The sequence below is a fragment of the Micromys minutus genome (genome assembly GCF_963924665.1).
Source record: "Micromys minutus genome assembly, chromosome: 19".
Lineage (NCBI taxonomy): Eukaryota > Metazoa > Chordata > Mammalia > Rodentia > Muridae > Micromys > Micromys minutus.
The window spans coordinates 10,786,157-10,802,849 of NC_137954.1; the positions used below are offsets into that span (position 1 = coordinate 10,786,157).

Sequence of the window (16,693 nt, forward strand, 5' to 3'; positions counted from 1 at the left end):
TGAATATTGTCCTCGGGTCTCTAACTATATGTCACACACTTGTGTGCGAGTGCGTGTGCACACATGCAAGCACACACACACACACACACACACACACACACACAAATTCTGTGCCTGAGGGACATAGACAGATGTCACATCTCATATTTATAATTCCTAGCCCCAAGTCTTGGGATCTGAGTTTAGAGCTGAAGTAACTACAGAGACTAGGAATGTTAAAAGGGCCTTTGTAGGGGGCACCTGGGAGGGGAGGAGTCGTGTACATGTGATTTGAAGGGGAAAATAGAACAAACTGGGGGCTTTCCTCATGGAGAGGGGAGGGAGATAAATGGAGATGAAGGTAAAATAAGAACAAAGATGTCTGAAAAAAATCATAAGGATTATTCGCCTACCTAAAGTTATATATAATACACAGAAGTCTGTGTGCAAATACGTACACAGTTTAAATAAAAATCTCCCATCTGGGCTAATAGTCTTCCCTCTATGAACCATAAATGAAATAACAAAATCCCCAACAGCAGACCTAAGGAGCCTTCTTTTACTTGTTGGTCAGGGTTGCCAAAGAACCTTCCAGAACATTATTATTGTTGTTGCCTTTGGTTGCCTTCCAGAGGCGGGGGGTAAGTTTTTGTTGCTATAGACACCACACACAAGAAACAGGGTACAGTGGTCCCTGAGCTGGATCTGACCTGAAAGCCTCCTCTCTGAGGACTAACTTTTATGGTGCTAGAAGGTGCGATGCAAGCTTCCAGGTAAGGAAGCAGCCAATAGTCCTACCCAGCTGTGATCCCTGAATCACAGCACTCAGAATGACAAGATCTCCCTGAAGGTGCAGTAGCGGCACACACACCTTGGTGTAACCAACAGCTCTCTAATTGGGTTTGAGGGAAACCTTATCTGGTACTAGAAGCCTAGCCAACCACCCTGGGCTAGAGAAGTTATGGATCTTGGAGATGATCCCATAACCACCACTTTACTATTTCAGCACAATCCCTAACTACATTCTACGTATTTATTCTTACATCCATGTATGGTATAGTCCTCACCTCTCATCAAAGAATCATCTCTTTGTGACAGATGAAGACCATTCCAGAAAACCACATTTGATCAAAATGCGAAGAACAAGAGATCATGTGTTGCCTGGCTACAACATGACTCCTGCATCTACAACATGACTCCTGCATCAAAGGCTCCGGGATCATTGTAAAAGAAGGGGCAGGAAACAGTGTAAGAGCCAGAGGAACAGGACGTGTACTATGATACTGTGTCTCCCACAAATGTCAGAGAAGCAAGACTCATGAAATCTCATCAACATGGCTACCTAACCAAGACATGAACAGAGTTGACAGTAATGGGCATGCTCCCATGGAAGGGGGATGGGGGGACTCATAAGGCTAAGCACCTTCTATTACTCATCCAAAACCGAGGGGTCAGCTCTGAAATCACAAACCATATACATAAAAGTAACATTGTTCGGACTGAGCAGGTTGTATTTATGTATTAAGGAATACATATATGGATACATATATATGAATATGTATATATTTAGGACTATATGTATTTGGAAATGTGTGTGTGTGTGTGTAAGAACAATTAAAGAAACTGTTTCTTTATTAAATTATTTATTTACAACCCGAAACTTTTCCCCCTTCCTAGTCCCCCTTCCCCGAGTTCTTCATGCATCCCCACTCCCTCCCACCTCCGAGAGGGTGCTCCCCACCAGCATCCCTCTTCCCTGGGGCATCATGTTTCCAGAAACTTTTAAGGAAACAAAGAACTTGAGGGAGTTCAAGGGTCGGTGAAGGTGAAAAGAGGTGGAAGGAAGTGAGGGAAGAAGGAAAAATGATGCAATTATAATGAAAAACCGATCTTATCAGAAAGAATCTGAGTTAGAAAAATCCTATAATAATCTTCAAAGATCCCGAACTTTTGGAATAATTTGAGACACCTAATTTTTCGTAATCTGCTAGAAAGCTAAAATGGGAGGAAAAGTCCCTAACTTGAAAAGTACTCATCCCGTTCCGCCGTTAGAATACAGAGTCCGACAACTGGATTACTTCATTGAGTATGGGGAAGAGATTATGGTCGTTTTACCCTGAACATACCTGGTATCATGTAAGTATGCTTACGAGCACGGCCAGCTTGGCTGCAGGAGGGCTGGTTAATTCTGACCACACTTCCCTGCAGAGGCTGTTGTGTTCCAGTTGTGCCACAGCTCGTGTGGGGAGGGCTGTTTTCTTCCGTGAGGCTGCCCGGTAAACACACAAAACCTTTGCCATTGCCCATGGTCAGGCCTGTGTAAGAGGCGAGTCTGGAATAATACTCTTCGTCCTCGGCCTTTGACCTTTGGAAGTCCAGTGGAGAGACAACCTTGTCCGTCCTCGTTCCAGATGGGTAGGAGCTGTAAGGAGCTGGGTGAAGAGACTGTGTTTTAATTTCTCTTTCTGTTGCTACGACAACATACTTTGTCAAAGGCAGCTCACAGTTCAAGGTATAGCCATCCATGCTGGCAGGAGAGTCGAAGTGGTGGCGGCGGTGGCAGCTGGATATAGCTGGCCACATGCTGTCTGGAGTCAGAGAAGAGCATGATGTGAGCCAGTACCCGGCCCTCCTCCATGTCCCATAGCCCAGCATCCCCATGCCCCCTTCATCCAAGGAATAGTTCGACCCACCTCGGGTCTTCCCACATCTCAGTTAATGTCATCAAGATTGTCCTTCATAGACATGCTCAGAGGTCCTTCTCCATGAAGATTCCAGAGTCTGACAAACTGACCATTTACAGTAACCATCACGGTCAGAGCCCACAGCAGACCAAGGTGATGAGCAACATCACTCCAATCAGCATAACCAGGCTTTGCCGGAGGAGCCCTGGTGCCAAGCCAAGGAAAGTTGGTCTCTCTGGGTCTATTTCAGAGAGAATTATTCTTAATCCTGTTGATGGACTCCTCAGTTTTGCCATTCTCCTTGATCCAGAGGCAAAAATAGGATATTGTCCATGACATAGACCTCTCCTTGCCAACAGGAAGTTTGAGCGATATAGTTATTTAATATACATAAGGAAATTTGAGATGTGTTTGCACTTCTCAGGGTAAAAGTAGTTCCCTCAATAACCAGCAATGGTCAGAGACAGATGGCCGTGATGAGTTCTAATTGAAAAAATTCTACCAGGATCCTGACCCACAACTCCAGCAAAAGCCTGCTGCTCTACCAGAAGTTATGCTGGTTTTAGAACCCCAGAGGCCATGCTAGCCTCCAGAACCCCAGAACCCTAGAGGTCTAGCAGACTACAAAACCCCAGTGGAGACATCCTATAGGACATGAGAACTCATTACTCATCAGACCATAAGCCACTCAGGTAAGAAGATCAGAAAGGAAACAGAAACCGAGAAAAAAAAAGTCCATCCAACAAAGATAAACTCAGAGATTGTCATCCAAACCTGTAACTATCCCAAACCCAGATACCTGGAGCCAGCAAATGCACAAACAACAACATCCAGGCAAATGTGGCATCACCAGAGCCCAGCGATCCTAACACAGCAGGCCCTGGGTAGTCCAACAGAGCTGAGGCACAAGAAAATAACATCGAAACCAACTTTATGAACACAATAGAGGTCCTTAAAGAGGAAACGGATAAATCTCCTAAAGAAATCCAGGTAAACGTAGTCAAACAATGCGAAGAAACACACAAGTCCCTTAAAGAAAACCAAGGGAATGAATAAAACTGTAATGTGTGAAAATGGAAATAGAAGCAATAAAGAAAATACAACCCAAGGGAATCCTCAGGAAACCTAGGAAAGCAAACAGGAATGGCAAATGCAAGCATCACCAACAGAATACTGGAGATGGAAGAGAATCTCAGACGTAGAAGACAGGATGGAAGTAATAGACACAACAGCTGGGAAGATATTAAATCTGAAAACTTCCTGACACAAACTATACAGGAAACCTGGGACACTATGGAAAGACCAAACTTAAGAACAGCAGGAATAGAAGAAGGAGAAGAATCCCAGCTTAAAAACTCTCAAAAAATATTTTTGACAAAATTGTAGAAAAAGAATTCCTTAACCTAAAGGAGGAACTGCCTATAAAGGTACAAGAAGATTACAGAACACCAAGTGGATTGGGCTGGAAAAGAAAGTCCCCCTGCCACACAAAAATCAAAAGGCTAAACATACAGAACAACAACAACAAAAAAAAGAATATTGCAAGTTGCAAGGGGGAAAAGCCAAGTAACATATAAAGGCACATCTCTTTGGATTACACCCGACTCCTCAGAGGAAACTCTAAAAGCCAAAAGGGCCTGGACAGATGTCTGGCAGATTCTTATGAGTTCACAAATGCCATCCAGACTAATATACTCACCAAAACTTTCAAGAATCATACATGTCAAAAGCTAGATATTCCGTGACAAAGTCAAATTTAAATAATATCCACCCTACAGAAGATACTATAAGCAAACACCAACCCTAGAAGATTCGCTACACTCATGAAAACACCCTAATAAAAAGACACAGGCTAACAGAATGGATGCGAAAACAGGATCTATTGCTGCACACGAGAAACATATATCAATATCACAGAGAAACATTGCCTCAAAGTAAGAGATTTAGGAAAAGATTTTCTAAGCAAATGGACCCAGGAAGCAAGCTGGTGTAGCTATTCTAATGCCTAACAAAATAGACTTCAAAACAAAATTAATCACACTCATATAATTATTCACCATATTCATCAAAGGAAAAAATCCTTAACATCTATGCCCCAAATGCAAGGGCACCCACATTTGTAAAAGAAAGATTAGTAAAACTTAAGTCACACACTGAACCTCACACATGATTAGTGGGAGACCTCAATACCCCATTCCATCCAGAGAAAACTAAGTAGAGAAATAATGGAGGTAACGAAAGTTATGAACCAGATGGTTTTGGATTAATGTTAAGGTGATACATGTTATACAGTGGAGAGGTGGGCGGGGAAAAGGTAGGGAAATGGAAGAGGGAAGAGATTGTGGAAGAGAATCAAGATGGAGCTGGCGAAAGCGGACCTAGACCCTGGTGGCCATAGTTGGCAATAGGTAGATATGAAAATTCTTAAGGGATTCTATAGGTCTTTTTCTCTCTTATAGAAGAACAGTTTTTATTCAGTCTTATTATGTAGAAGGTTTGTAGATTGGGAAGTTAATATATAAAGCTACATAAAAAGCTATCGGGCCTTAGAGTCATGTTTGTGCCGGTGGTGGAGAAAGAACACGCCGGGGCGGTCGTTTCTACCCGGGACAGAAGCAACAGGGTGGGCAGAGTGAACGGCCTGGGATGGGAACCGTGTGGAGAGTGTGGCTTGTGGACTATGTGACAGAGTCCATACAATTGGCTTCACACTACAGCAGCCCCTGGAGTGAGACCTCGGGGGGGCTGATAGAAGGCTAAGACATTTTTAATGTACTTAATTTATTAAATATATTATTTAATATAATTTTAATAAATGGACCCAACAGATATCTACACAACATTTGCACCTGAACACAAAATGATATACTTTCTTCTCAGCACCTCATTGAACTTTCTCCAAAAACTGACCACAAAACAAATCTCAACACATCCAAGAAAATGGAAATAACCCCCTCTATCCTATCAGACTCCCACAGATTAAAGCTGGACATCAACAACAGATACACCAGAAAGCCTAAAAATTCATGGAAACAGAACAACTCTCTATGGAATGACTACTGGATCAAGGCAGAAATAAGGAAATTAATGATCTCCTGGAATTTAATGAAAATGGATGCACAACACACCCCAACGTATGGGACACAATGAAAATGGTGAGAAGAGGAAAGTTCACAGTACCAAGTGCCTTCATAACGAAATTCGACAGATCTTATACTAGCAAATTAACAGCACACCTGAAAGCTCTGGAACAAAAAGCACCCAGGAGGAGTACACAGCAGGAAATAATCAAACAGAGGGCCAAGACTACTGAAACAGAAATGAGGATAAGACAAAGAAGCTGATGAGACAATGGTCTGGTTCTTTGAGAAAATCAACCAGACAGACAAACCCTTATTCAAACTAATGGAAAGGTAGAGAGAGAATATCCAAACTTAGAAACGAAGAGATGTAATAACAGACACCAAGGGAATTCAAAAAATCATTTGGTCGTACTTCAAAAACTTGTACTTCACAATTTTTTTTAAAGTTTAAAGGAATGGACAATTTTCTTCATAGATATCACTTAGCAAAATTAAGTCAAGATCATATACACAATTTAAACAGACCCATATTCCCTAAGGAAATAGAAATAGTCACTTAAAATTTCCCTGCATTCCCTCACCCCCTGCAAAAAGTCCAGGGCCAGATGGTTTTAGTTTACTGCCAGCCTTTCAAAGAAGAAGGAATGCCAGCCAGTACTCCTCAAATATTCCACAAAATAAAAACCAAGGAACATTACCAAATTCATTTTATGAGGCCACAGTCACCCTGTTACTCAACAGAGAAAGAAAAATTCAGACAAATCTTCCTCATAAACAGATATGCAAAAATACTCACAAATAGAATCTAAGAACACATCTGTTGTGCCAGGAAGTGTTTGTGAACCCCAGAAGGCCACCAAGGATACATTTTAAGGTAATAGCATCAGGGTCTCTGTATTATAAGCTCCGGCTTAGGCTCTTCTTTAACCCAACCCTGACACAGCAGGACTGGAAGGGAAGGCAGAGAAGCCTCTAAACTTCAGCAGGACAAGTTTTTATAGGAAAATAGGAGCAAGGGAGGGGGTGAGGGAGGGGTGTCTAGTCTGGCAAACATCTAATAAAATGACTATAAGCCGACAGGTGGGTGCTCTGAAGCAAGACCATATACAACCACAAATGGTCTGAAAGTACATCTGAAACAATCAGACTGATCTTTGATTAACTGTTGCTAGGATGTAGCTAGGGACTGATTTTGGTCAAGGGTAAACTGAGGGGTCCCTTTTGGTATGTGACTGTGGCCTGGGTTCTGCTGTAGGTCAAGTTTTTAGGTTTTTTTTTTTTTCTTTAAGGTGGAGGCCAGTCCAAAGATGGAGTAGCCATTTTCTAGAACAACAACATCAAAAAAAAAAAAAAAAAAAAAAAAAAAAAATCAGCCACCACGATCAAGTAGGCTTCCTACCAGAGATGCAGGAATGGTTCAGCATATGGAAATCCTTCAACACAATCCACTATATAAACAAACTGAAAGAAAATAAATTTTATCATCCTATTAGATAATGAAAAAGCCTTTGAAAAAATCCAACACTTCTGCAAGATACAAGTCTTGGAGAGATAGAGGATACAAGGGACATACCTGAACATAGTAAAAGCAATTTACAGCCAGTGTATAACCAACCTCAAATTAAATGAAAAGAAACTTAAAGCAATTCCACTAAAATCAGGAATGAGACAAGGCTTTCTACTCCCTCCATATCTCTTCAGTACAGTACTTGAAGTTTTAGCTAGAGAAATGAGACAGCTGAAGAAAATTACAAATTAAAACTATAATATAGCAATTTGAAGATAACATGATAGGATACATAGGGGACCCCAAAAATTCTACCAGGGAACTTCTACAGCTGATAAGTACTTTCAGCCATGTGATTAGATACAAGACTAAAAAAAGGCATCACTCCTCTTATATACAGATGATAAACAGGCTGAGAAAGGAATCAGGGAAACAACATCCTTAGCAATAATAGCAAATAATGCAATGTTGTAGTGAAAATAAAAAGTTCTGTCGATACTGGTCCACGGTCTCACTCCAAGGGAGCTCCAACTCCAGAAGCTGATCCAGTGTGGAGCCAAGCACAGTCCCTTAGGTGGTTAGTTACCAAACCTTTCACACACACATTTCATTCCGAAGGCCCCACGCCAGCTCTGTTCTCTCCAGTGGCCTCTCTGCCATTGCTTTTACACACTGTCTTCCACAGCCTGGTAAGACATGACTCAATATTCAATAACTTATCAATCAGGTTTATATGTTGAGTTTCCTCCACACAATAAGCTTACAACCAGTTGACAAAAATATAAACCGCCCACCTAGATAAGATAAATTGACATATAGTAATTCATCCCCAGAAAGTATACATATCTACCCATGGCTACTCAGAGCCACTCAGAGAGATGGGTCATCCTAGTCTTCCATCTTGAATCTCCCCCTTTCTCCTTCTTTTATGCCTTACTACAACATTGTTCCCACCCCCTCTCTATTGCCGAATTATGTATCACCTTGACACCAACCTATTATGTAAAATTTATTATACAAGTGGAAGATTTATGACAAAAACTTCAAGTATTTGAAGAAATTGAAAAAGATATCAAAAGATGGAGAGATCTCCCATGCTCAAGAATTGATAGGATTAACATAGTAAAAATGGCCATTTTACCAAAAGCAACCTATAGATCCAGTGCAATCCCCTTCAAAATTCCAACATTTTTTTACAGACTTTAAAAGAACAATGTTCAACTTCATATAAAAAAACAAACAACCAGAATAGCTGAAAACAACCCTGTACAATAAAAGGTGTCACCACCCCTATTTCAAGCTCTACTACAGAAGCCATAGTAATAAAAACCTCTCAGTATTGGCATAAAACAGACAGGTTGATCAATGGAATCAAAACAAAGACCCAGATATAAATCCACACACCTATAAAAACCTGAGTTGTTTTTTTAAAATTAAGAATCCAGAATTCCTCAATGTAAAAAACAAGCATCTTTAACAAATGGCACTGGTCTGACTGGATATCAGCATGTAGAAGAATGTAAATAGATCCATATCTATCACCCTGAGCAAAACTCAAGTCCAAGTGTATCAAAAACCTCAACATAAAACCAGATATACTGAACAAAGAATGAATAAAGAAAATGTGGTACATTTACACAATAGAGTATTATTCAGAGTTAAAAGTCAAAACAAACAAACAACACCTAATATCATAAAATTTGCAGGCAAATGAATGGGACCAATATATATATCATCTTGAGTGAGGTAACCCTGACCCAGAAAGACAGGCATGGTATGTACTCACTTATAAATGGACATTAGCTGTGAATTAAATATAATCATGCTACAATCCACAGACCCAGAGAGGCTAAGTTACAAGGAGAGATTGAGGAGGGACACATGAATCTCCCTAGGAAGGAGAATAGAATGGACTTGTTATGGGAGGGACTGGGGGCATGTGGAGATGGGAACAGAGCGATCGGGTTGGGAGAGGATGGAAGACGAGAATGTGACAGAGACAGCCGCAATGTGGGGGCATCTCGGGGACAAGCTAGAAACCTAGTCCAATGGAAACTTCCAGAAATCTATGAGAGTGACCCTTGCTAAGACTTCTAGTAATGGGACATTTGAAGCTTGAACTTACTATCTTCTGTAACCAGGCAAGACTTCCAGTGGAGAGATTGGGACACCAACTCAGACCCTAAACCTTTGCCCTACAATTTGTCCTGCCTGCAAGATGTGTTGGAGCAAAGATGGCACAGAACTTGTGGGAGTGCCCAAACAATTACTAGTCTCACTTGGGACCCAGGCCATAAGAGGGAGCCCACCTCTCACTGCCCGAAGGCCAGGAACCAGAGGCTGGATACCTCAGACATCTAAGAAAGAACCAATCATGACCAGAAAAAAAACAATCAATGAAATGTTTTCTAATGATATTCTTCTATACTTATAGACATGAGCCTAGCATAATCGTCATTAGAGAGACCCATAGCCAAGCAGCCAAACATTAGGCAGAGCTTGGGGAATCCTACAGAATACGGGTGGGGGGAGATTGTAGGAACCAGAGGGGTCAAGAGGACCACAAGAAAACTCGCAGAACCAACTAACCTGGCCTCATAGGCACTCACAGAGACTGACTCAATGATCAAAGAACCTGGTGGGTCTGACTTAGGGCCTCTGCATATGTTATGTTTTTGCAGCTTGGTCTTGTAGGACTCCTAATAGTGGAAGTATGGCCTGTCTTTGATTCTTTTGCCTGCTTTTAGGACTCTTTTCCTCCTACTGGGTTGTATAGTCCAACCTTAATTCAAGGGAAGGTGCCCTTTCAACCCATCTGTCACGGAGATGAACTCTAATTCTGGTTCTGTCAGTCCCTCTGGTGACCCACCTAGTTTCTTTTGGCAATTGGTTTCTGTCTCACTAGGATAACTGAGGCAGAACAGTATGACTGACTTATGAACAATGTTGGACTAGAATCCCCAAGTAGGTGGTGATCTTTGATGTTCTCGTGGCAAAAAAAAAAAAAAAAAAAATGCTCTGCACCCAAGGGGTTAGTGAAGAAGGGGTTTAGTGTCCCCAATGTATGTTGTTTAATAGCTGTTTTAGACTCTCATCTGTGAGAATCTCCAGAATGGGACTTAAAGGAATGGAGTGTTCTTGGATTCCATGCAGACCGAGGCTGTACAATTAGAAGAAGAGCTACTGTGATGGTTTGATAGGTTTAGCCCTTATGGATTCATGTGTTTGGATGCTTGGCCCATAGAGCCTGGCACTGTTAGTAGGTGTGGCCTTGTTGGAGTGGGTGTGGCCTTGTTGGAGTGGGTGTGGCCTTGCTGGAGTGGGTGTGCCTTGCTGGAGTGGGTATGGCCTTGCTGGAGTGGGTGTGGCCTTGCTGGAGTAGGTGTGGCCTTGCTGGAGTGGGTGTGGCCTTGCTGGAGTGGGTGTGGCCTTGTTGGAGGAAGTGTCACCATGGAGGTGGGTCTCACATATGCTCAAACCATGCCTGGTGACAGTGTCCTGCTGCTTTCGGATCTAGATGTAGAACTCTCAGCTTTTACTTCAGCACCACATCTGCTGCATTCTGTCATGCTTCCCACCATGATGATAATGGACTGAACCTCTGAAACTGTAAGCCAGTGCCAGTGAGATGCTGTCCTCTGTAGGAGTTGCCTTGGTCATGCTGTGTTCTTACAGCAGTAGTAACCGTAAGACAGTCAGACAATATGATCAAATGCACAGAACAGATGATATACATATACATACACATATACATACATATACGTATAAAACCCAGACGGCTCATCTGGTGCGTGCTGTCCAGGGTGCTGTTTTGCTCTCCTCTCTTTAATCATTTGACCCTGTTCTTTAATTGCTCACTAGCAATGAATAACTATAGCTGCCATCGTGGTTGGGTAGCCTGACCATAAAGTGTCTCTCTTTTGCTTCATGACCAGCTCCTTTGTATGGGTCCTGAATCACAATCTGGGGGCTTTATCAGATGCATCTCTTACCCGGGAACCCTCCAGGTAGCATCTGGATCGTGTTGGTTACGGAATGGCCTGGCTTTACCAGATTACTGGTTTTGGTGTTGTGGCTTGACAAAATGTCTCCTGAGGGCTCACAAGTTTGAACACTTAGTCCTGGCTGGTGGTGGTACCTGGGGGAGGTTGTGGAATCGAGGTTTTATAGCCTAACCATGCTTCCTGATGACTGCTTTATCCTCTGCTCACCTCCCATTTTTTTTAGACAAGTTCTTAGTCTATAACCCAATTTAAACTGTTTCTCATCACATGACTCACTCCAAACTCTCAGAGTTGGGAAAGGAAGCTAGGATGTGGCAGTAGATGGGATTTTAGTCTTTGTTTCTATCTGATGTTCTGGATTCCATAATCCTGGCTCAGCGCTGCAAAAAACACCAGCTACTATGACATCCTAGAACATGGCTAGGAGTCAGGACTTCTCCAGTGTGTGTATTTCCTAATACTTCAACTGCAGGTCTGTGTGATCCTTAAGAACAGCCTTAAAGTATGACCTTGGAGAGGAGACTGGTCCAGGACCATGAGTTCAGGCCATGGCACAAAGTAAAATTTCTCTTTCAGCATCTCCCTTGGCGATCTAGCTTTAGAGTTTGAACCATGACTCATTCCCCCGGGCAGTCCTGGCTCCTTTAAACTAACTCTTTCTCTTTCTTTCTCTCTCTGTCTCTGTCTGTCTGTCTCTGTGTGTGTTCCATTAGCTCTGGTTCCATTGTCTCTGGGCTAGCCTGGAACTTGCCAGTTCTAATCTTCCTGCCCCTACTTATCTCCTGTGCTGACATTTCTAGAGCAGGCACTAAAGCTGGTTTACCCATCCCTGTTACAAGGTAGGGTTTCTGCATGCAAGGAGGTGGGGGAATGAGGAAGTGTCCTCAAGAACTGGCAGGAGCTCCTGAGGCGGGCAGAGAGTGAAACAGCCTATGGCCTGTAGGGCTGGCACCATGATGCCAGCTAATGATTAACCCAACGCCACCTCTAGCCTCTTAAGCAGTAGGAGTCCTTTCTATTCCCTAGTTCTCACAGTTGCCTTTCTTTCTAACATCGGATGTTTTAATCAAGTCCCGCTTCTCGGAATCCTTAGCAAACTTAGCAGGCCGGTGTGGAAACAGGAAGTGAGCGCAGGCCGGGGCTGGAGGCTCGGAAAGTCAAAGTCAGCGGCCATCTGCGGCGGGAGTCTCCCCGGGGCGCTCAGCCGAGCTGGGGAGCTGGGAGCTGTGACCGGCGGGACAGGGACTCGGCGACAGGTGAGTTCAGTAGAGCCGCCCGGTTCCTCTCCCACCAGCGGGTCGCGATCCCACCGGTGGCGATCTCGCGTGGCGCTCCCCAAATGCAGCCATTGGGGTGCTGTCGGCGCCTCTCCAGACATTATTCGACTTTTTAGGTTTACTTTCTTTGTAGTTCGGCTCAGGACCCTGAGCTAATCATCTGACGACCACACCGTGCTGAGTTCTCTAACTTGAGCTGCGTTTCCTCGTGCGCCACCCAAATCTTAAGAGGCGTCCCCCAGCCCTAATCCCAAATTCTCACTCCCTTTTTACTTCTCCTCCAACATCTCCCCTCCCCATTTCCCTCCCCCTTCTTTGCCTTCCTTCCCCTCTCCTTTCCTCTCACTTCCCTTTCCCCTCCTTCCCGCCCTCCTTTTCCTCTAAGATCTCCTGCAGCTCAAGCTTGGGCTTTGTGATCTTTCTGCTTCCACCTCCTGAGTGCTGGCAGTACAAGGGGTGGGGGTGGCAGGGCACCAGCTCTGTACTTAAAACAACAACAACAACAACACACAGAGGGAGGGGGAGGGGAGGGAGGAGAGCTACAGGTGACCAGAGGCCAGTAATTTGTCTATTTGCTAAGCAGTTGTAACAGTGACTGGCATTAATTATATCCTAATTCCAGTAAGGAATTACCATATAGTCATATTTCTATTTCTTACTATTTCTTTTAAAGGAAGTTCTCTAAGTGCTTTCCAATTGGCTAGGTCTTAGTTTCATTCTTTAAAAAAAAATATTTATTTCTATTTTAATTTAACGACCCTGGGTGTGTTGCCTGCATCTGTGTGTGTGCACCTGGTGTGCACAGATCCCTTGAACTGGAGTTACAGACCGTTTCAGCTATCATATGGGTGCTGGGAACGGAAGAGCAAGAGCGGTGAGTGTTCTTAAACTCCTGAGCCATCTCACCAGCAAATCTTCCTTTTTTCAATAAATATGGCAGTGATCAATTAGCACTAGGGAGATTGGCACCCCACCTTCTCATAAATCCTAGTTAAGAAAGCCCAAGAACTACGTGGACACAGAAGGGCTGTTGGCCATGGCTGTGTGTCCCACAAGCCTCTTCCCCAGGATAGCACGAGGTCACTTAACTGTTATTTGATTTTGCCCAGTAATTTCTGTTTGTGGGATAAGTTCACTTCAGGAACTAATATGGTTTCTCCAGCAGCCTGAATAGCGTGACCCAAGGTGCCATCCTATGCTCTGGTGGGCTGAAGTGCCCATCGAGGAACTCCATGTTCATAACCATTGCTTCTTTGCAGAGTTTCTTTTCATTGATGATTTTGAGGCTGTTATATGATTCAGGTATTACCATGAAAGCTACAGTTGCTGCCCTAAGGAAGTTTGTGGTCTTGGGCAGGACATTCTCAGCAAACAGTGAGCCAGAATTGGGGTAGACGTTACATAGGATGCCAAAGTAACTCCTGGAGTGGACTGGGCCACAAACAGGATTTGATTCTGCTGATGTGATGTTGCCCAGAGAATCAAATGCCAGCTAATGGTCCCGGTATCATGGTGTCACCTTTGCCTAGACCTCGAGGGTGGACATGTGTGCCTCATTCAGTTCCCTCGGCTGTGAAGTGGGGGCTCTTTACTCTGAAAACTTACATTCTATTTTAGGTAGCAGAAAACACAGTTCCACAGCTCTTTTCTTTTTCTTCTCTTTACCACCCAAAAATATTTTAACTAATTCCCAGCAAGGAGCGTGTGTGTCAGTACACAGGGTTATTCACATGGTGCTTGGTCCAGGGTTTGCCTCTTTGGTGTGATTGCTGTGGGAAAACCTTCGGTTTAGATGCTTTTATTTGTTTGGTTGTTTTGTTTTGTTTTGTTTTGTTCTGCTTTTAGTATCTGTAAGCAGAAACTATGGGACTGGGAGCAAGGAGAACATCCCTGTGTAACAGTAAAAGTTAGCTGTGGAAGTCAGCAAACCCTCAAAGTCCAGGACTCCAGGTCCGTCATCGGTGAAGCACTCCTGGGGCCTCTTTGCACTAGTTAATAAAGTTTTAGAAATCCGTCCCCCCCTCATTTTTTTTAATTCTAAAAGCAAGTAGAAAAATTCTAAAAGCAAGGACAGTTTTTTGGATATATCTATATGATTCTTCTACATTTCATAGATATCTGTTGTAATGTCTCTCTTTTTGCCTTGAACTTTATTAGTACAGATTTTTTTCTCTTTTGGTTAGTTAGTTTCTTTATTTTTGTTGTTGTTTTTAATCTTTTCTTAGTATCAACTCTGTTTCTTTAATTCTTTGTCAAACCTTTTTGTTTTGCTTTGCTTTGTTTCATTAATTTCTGTCCTGATCGCAATTATTTTTCCCATATGTCTTACTTATTGTTCTGTTGCTATGAGGAGAAATCATGACCAAGGCAACTTTTAAAAGAAAGCATTTAGTTGAGAGCTTGCTTACAGTTTCAGAGAGTTAGTTCATTAATTTTGTGCTGGGGGGTGTAGGGGCAGGCAGGCAGGCAGGCACAGTGCTGGAACAGAAGTTGAGTTCTCCTGATCCACAAGTTACAGGCCAATAGAGAGTGAGAAACTAGGCCCACCTCCAGGGACACATCTCTCCAGCAAGACCACACCTCCTAATCCTTCTCAAAGAGTTCCAGTAAGGGCTGTTCTCATTCAGATCACCACACCATCTGTTACTTTTGGGTTTAGCTTGTTCTTGTTTTCCCAGGGTCTTATGGCGTTTCATTAAGTTACTAATTTGAAACCTCTCTGACTTTTTCCCCCATTTGTTGATTGTGTGTGCGTGTGTAGCCATGTGCACACCACAGTGCTCTTGTTCTACCTTCTGGGTTCCAGGCTTTAGAAGCAAGCACCTTTATCTTTGGAACCATCTTGCCAGTCCTTCTGGAAGTTTGTCTGTCTGTCTGTCTGTCTGTCTGTCTGTCTGTCTGTCCTCTCTCTCTCTCTCTCTCTCTCTCTCTCTCTCTCTCTCTCTCTGTGTGTGTGTGTGTGTGTGTGTTGCAGTTTTTTTTAATTATTACTTTTTGATTATTTAAAATTATGTGTACACCCATGTAGGTGCCATGCCCAAAAGGCCAGAAGAGAGTTTTGGGTCCCTTGTAGTTGAAGTTACAGATAGTTGTGGGATGCCTGATGTAGGTGCTGGGAATTGAACTCTGTTTTTCTGCAAACTCAGCAAGTGCTGTTAACTGCTAAGCCATCTCTCCAGCCCCTGTCTCTGCTTTTTAATGTAGGTACTTGTAGCTATGAATTTGCCTCTTAGGACAGCTTACATTGTATCCCACAGGTTTTAGTGTGTTGTACTTTCATTTTCAGTTTTGCCAAGGACTTTTTTTTTTATTATTATTTCTTTCTTGACTTCTTTATTGAATAAGTCATCATTTACTAGTGTGTTGTTTAATTAGTGTTAATTAGTTTGTTAATGAGTTTGTATATTTTTTTAAAACTTTCTTTTGCTGTCAATTTCTAGCTTTACTTATGGTTGTCCGACAGAATACAAGATGTTATTTCCATTTTCCTATATTTGCTAAGGCTTGCTCTGTGTCCTCTTATGTAATCTTAGAGAACTACACAGAAGACCACGTACTTGGCAGAGTTTGCTGGAAACATTCTGTAAGCTGCTGTTCACTCCATTCGATCTGGGATCTCATTTAACTTAGATGATTTTATACTTACAGATGAGAATAAAGTGTTGAAGTTATTCATGTACTGTGCTGGGGTCAGTTCGTGACTTTACCCCGAGAAGAATTTGCTCTATGCATACATTAATGTTTAGAAGTACAATGTACTCTTGATGTGTTCCCTTAATCCACATGAAGGAAGCTTCTGGACCCTCTGACTAGTTTTGGGTTGAAGTCTCTCCTGTCAAGTATTTGAACAATGCTTCTTGCATGTTCCTTAGATTCATTCCTTGGGTCCTGTGGGTCCCTCTTCTTCCCCTTCACCTTCAAAGCAGTGTTCCTTTACCTTTGATGTCAAAGTCTTTTTCTCAGTGACAATAGATGGATTCTGTTTTCTTGGTTTGTTTTTGTTTTTAAACTCAATCTGCAGTTTGTGACTTTTGATTGTGATGCGGAGTCCACTAATACCCAGTATTACTCTTAAAAGGTGTTACTCAAGAAATAGGCCCAACAATTGCCAAATGAGACCTCATGAAACCGAAAAGCTCTTTGTATGTTGAAGAAACTA

The 16,693-nt window shown here is 42.7% G+C and overlaps 1 protein-coding gene across 1 annotated transcript in view; it reads left to right on the forward strand.

Annotated features, from left to right (window-relative positions):
- Window positions 1-12,375: 12,375 nt before the first annotated feature.
- CASP8 (caspase 8) overlaps window positions 12,376-16,693 on the forward strand; it is a 46,489-nt gene continuing 42,171 nt past the window's right edge. Inside the window, exon 1 of the mRNA XM_080933212.1 lies at window positions 12,376-12,513. The gene's annotated coding sequence lies outside the window, so the exon portion shown is untranslated. The remainder of the gene's footprint in view (window positions 12,514-16,693) is intronic.